General features: G+C 51.4%; 1 long non-coding RNA gene across 2 annotated transcripts; it reads left to right on the forward strand.

The window, feature by feature from the left end:
- The first annotated feature begins 812 nt into the window (after positions 1-812).
- LOC147372917 (uncharacterized) lies at positions 813-3,520 on the forward strand. Of its 2 annotated transcripts, none has more exons than XR_015164389.1 (2): positions 813-1,099; positions 1,347-1,778. It is a non-coding gene; the product is annotated as an uncharacterized LOC147372917 (long non-coding RNA). The 2 variants fall into 2 exon arrangements; XR_015164390.1 differs by lacking the exon at positions 1,347-1,778 and adding an exon at positions 3,312-3,520 and having other exon boundaries at positions 977-1,099.
- Positions 3,521-4,432: the final 912 nt, after the last annotated feature.

Raw genomic sequence — 4,432 nt, forward strand, 5'->3', positions numbered from 1 at the left:
AAACATAACTCAAAATAACACCCACCCGAAACAGCGTGTATTACCACTTTGAAATTATATTTTGCTCTGTTTATTATCACTGTTACATTTGTCTCATCAATTTGTTCATTCAGGCCAAAATGTGGTTTCAGTATCCAGGCGCATGAGGGTATATTCTTAGAGCAGTAGGGGACTGAGCCTGTTACATGACCGCAAGGAGTGAGGCTTGAAGGCCAGGGGAGCTCAAAGCAGACTTTTGACCCAAACAGGGAAGCAGGCTGCAGAGTGCCTTGAAAAGTGGTTGTAATCAAGGGAGAATTGGGCAAAGTTAGGGCAGGGGCTGTCTGGAGTCTGGGCTGGAGCTCACAGTAGCGGGGAGGTGTGTGGGGAAGTGAGGCGGGCATCTAGCTAGAGGTGCCTCCTGGCACTGGACTCTGCCCTCGGGGGTGAGGGATCACTGGTGGACTTAATCGAGGGGAACCTGTGTTTTGGGTAGTTGGGTGGTGGGGGAGCAGGAGGGGCAGGCAGAAGGCTGCTTGACTCTAAGGACCATTGTCTGTGTCTCCAGACCTTGGCTCAGAGTGCTGGGGGCTTAGACTGTGACTCAGATGGTAAAGAATCTGCTTGCAAAGCAGGAGACCCGGGTTTGATCCCTGGGTCAGAAAGATCCCCTGAAGAAGGGAAAGGCAACCCACTCCAGTATTCTTGCCTGGAGCATTGCATGGACAGAGGAGCCTGACGGGCTGCCATCCAAGGGGTCACAAAGAGTCAGACATCACTGAGCGACTAAGACTGAAAGGCGAGAACATTTGCGGTTGGGGAGTGAGGCAGCTAGAGACGGAGGTGATCTGGGGACCCATGGAGGTACATCAGGAGGATGTGGGTTCAGGTCAGAGACCCAGGGGTGAACTGAGGTGGGACAGCAGAGTGGAGGCTGGAGAGAAGGCGGCAAACAGGGAGAGGGGATGAGTGTGTGAGAGGGCGGCCAGAGGAGGTCAGAGTCAGGGCAGCTCATTCACTTCTTCTTCTGGTGTTTCTGAGGAGCCTGCTGTGTGTCCTGGACACAGGGGATGCTGAGAGGACGACGCCCTCTGTCTCACCTGGAAGAATCGCAGTGCAGGTCAGACTAAGCCCCAGAAGTCTTTGTTCGGGGTGAAACTGAGCAGGACCCTATGGGGTCTTCCCCAGGACAGGCCTCCCCCATATCCTCTGCTTTAACTCCTCTCTGAAGTACCCTGTTGTTGCTGTTTAGTTACTAAATCACATCTGACTCTTTGTGACCTCATGGAGTGTAGCCCGCCAAGCTCCTCTGTCCATGGAATTCTCCAGGCAAGAATCCTGGAGTAGGTTGCCATTTCCTTCTCCAGGGGATCTTCCTGACCCAGGGATCGAACCTGCATCTTCTGCTTGGCCAGCAGATACTTTACCACTGAGCCAATTGGGAAGCCCTCTAAAGTATCTGAAGTATCTGAAGCACATTTTCCGAGTTGTTTCAGAGATGTGAAAACTCCTCATCGAAAGGAAGATGTTAACTACCTGATGACCAAGAGCATACAGCCCCAGGCCTCCTGAAGCCTAAGGACTGATAACGTTCACCTCTGTGACACTGCCTGCTGCCTCACCATCAGCCCATCAGAGAACTGTGTACAAGCTGATCACATACCTGTGACCCCTCCCACCTCCCTCACTTGGCTTGTAAAAATGCTTTACCTAAACCCTTTGGAGAGCCTGAGGTTTTTCAGGGCACACGGCACCCGTCTCCTTGCATGGCCCTACAATAAATCTTTCTTTGCTCCAAACTTTGACGTTTCAGTTTATTTGACCTCCCTGTGTGCCAGGCACACGAACTTGTGCTAGTAGAGGGGAGATTTGGCCTAGGGACTCACAGGGGCCAGGGTGTGTCCCCAGGTCTGCCTGGGAACGAAGAGGCTTCCAACCTCTGTGGGGGACATGGCAGCCAACTTTGGAAGGCGGGCCAGTAGACAAGGTGGGGGGTGGCGGGGTGTGGGGCGGGGGGCAGGGAGGAATTCCAGGTAGAGGGAACCACATGCAAAGGCACAGGGCAGGAAACCACAGGTCGCTGCTGGGGAATCGCCACAGTGGGTGAGACAGGGAAGGAAGGAGGAAGGGAAGGAGAGGCAGAGAAAACAGAATTTCCTTAATGTTGCCAGGAGCAGCCATGCATAGGAGTTTCCCCTCTGTCGCTGCCACTCACCCACTGGGGCTGAGGACAGTTTGGTCCAGCCACATGTAGGGCAGGCTTGAAGGAAGACAGGAAACCAGACAAGAGCTCATGTGCTCAGCCAGAGCCCACCTGTCTTTTGAGAACAGGTCTAAGGAGAGGAAAGATTTTATCTTTTTAATATACCCTTCACCCTGGCCTGGACTTCCCTGGTGGCTCAGCGGTCAAGAATCTGCTTGCAATGCAGGAAACTCGAGTCTGATCCCTGCATTGGGAAGATCCCCTGGAGAAGGAAATGGCAACCTACTCCAGTATTCTTGCCTGGAGAATCCCATGGGCAGAGGAGCCTGGTAAGCTACAGTCCGTGAGGTTACAAAAGAGTTGGACACGACTTAACCACCAAAGGACAGCTCCCTGAACCATTCTCCCTCCATTGCTCACAAGCCCAGATAGGAGGAGCTCAGGAAACATTTAGTTTCTAACCTTCTTTGGGTGATTCTGAACCCTGACTGTTTTATTCACCTGCCACAGGAGTGCCCAGGAAATGTTGGCAAAGGTTACTATTACTGTTATTATTTGTACTATTACTGTTATCATTTGCCCTCAAGAAACCGTGGGAGGGGCCATGGTGAAACATCAAATTACTTAAAATCAAGGGGGTCCTTAGAATGTGAATGAGGCGATCCGAGTTCTGTTCTGGGTGGTATCCAATGAACCACCTCAGGCTCCTCACCTGCACAATAAAATTTTTTAATGTCTTTTTTTTTTTTAATTGTGGTGAAAGTCACGTAACATGTGCCCAGTCACTCAGTTACATTCAATTCTTTTGCAACCCCATGGACAATAACCCGCCAGGCTCCTCTGTCTATGGGACTTTCCGGGTGAGAATACTGGAGTAGGTTGCCATTTCCTCTTCCAGAGGTCACATAATATAAAACACACCATTTTAATCATATTTCACTGTACAGTTCAGTGGCACTAAGTACATTCACACAGTTGTGCAGCTCTCACTATCATCCGTCTCCCAACTCTTTCAGCTTCCTAAACCTGAAACTCTGTCCGCATGAAATGCTGAGTCCCCATCCCCACCATCCCCAGCCCCTGGCAACTACCAATGTACTTTCTGACTCTATGCATTTGACTGTTCTAGGTACCTCATAAGGATCCTAGGATCCTCGTGGTGGATTCACTCCAATATTCTTGCCTGAAAAAGTCCCATGGACAGAGGAGCCTGACGGACTACAGCCCATGGGATTGAAAAGAGATGGAACAACTTAGTGACTGAAGAAGAACAACAACAAAGTATATTGAAATGCATTTTTAGGATTAATATATGTCCTATAAACAGATTATATCTTCTTTTTTCTCCTCCCTGTGCTATATGTAGGTTCTCACCAGCCATCCACTTCATACATAGTAGCTGTACCGTGACTTTCTGAATTAGGAGATGGCAGGTCTCCTCCATTCCCGGGTTCGATTCCTGGATGGGAAAGATCCCCTGGAGGAGAGCATGGCTACTCACTCCAGTATTTTTGCCTGGAGACTCCCATGGACAGAGGAGCCTGGTGGGCTACAGTCCACGGCGTGGAACAGAGTCCGACATTACTGAGCACGCGCCTTTAGCTCCATTCCCCGTGGCACGAGTCCCTGTTTCAGAGTGTGTTTGTGACGGGTGTTTTGTCCCACAGGCAACCAGGAAATGGAGCGATGGAAAAAACATGGTTTGCTTTAACTGGAAGGGGAAAATCTGGGTAAGCCCCTGAGTCAGAGATCACATGGAGGCAGCGAGGTCTTCCAGGCGCTGCGGTGAAGGGTGAAGGAGTGGGAAGACTTCCTCCCCTCCCTCAGAGAATCCTGTTTCTGGAAAACCCTGCTCTTGGGGCTGAGGGTCCACTTTGGCTCTTGTGCCCCACCTACTGGTAAGACATGAACACAGGGCTGGGGCGACGAAGACGGGCCACGCCCATCTGCGTGGGGTGTTTTCACCTCCCGAAGCAGAAGGCGGCAGGAGGACCCACTCTCAAGGGCCATTAAGGCCTCCCAGCCGCCACTCCAGTGGCCATTTCTCCTTGCTGAGCCCGCTGACCAGCCCTTCCTTCTAGACAACTCCCCTTCACTGTCCCAGGTGCTGCACCATCTTGGTTCACTCTTTTCCCTTCTAGAAACGTCTTTGCTGTTCCTTGGGCTTCCCTGGTGGCTCCGTGGTAAAGAATCCACCTGCAATGCAGGAGACACTGGAGACCTGAGTTGGATCCCTGGGTTGGGAAGATG

This window comes from Bos grunniens, chromosome 5 (assembly GCF_055505025.1).
Source record: "Bos grunniens cultivar Pamir isolate PY7600 chromosome 5, Bosgru_T2T1.0, whole genome shotgun sequence".
Taxonomy (NCBI): domain Eukaryota; kingdom Metazoa; phylum Chordata; class Mammalia; order Artiodactyla; family Bovidae; genus Bos; species Bos grunniens.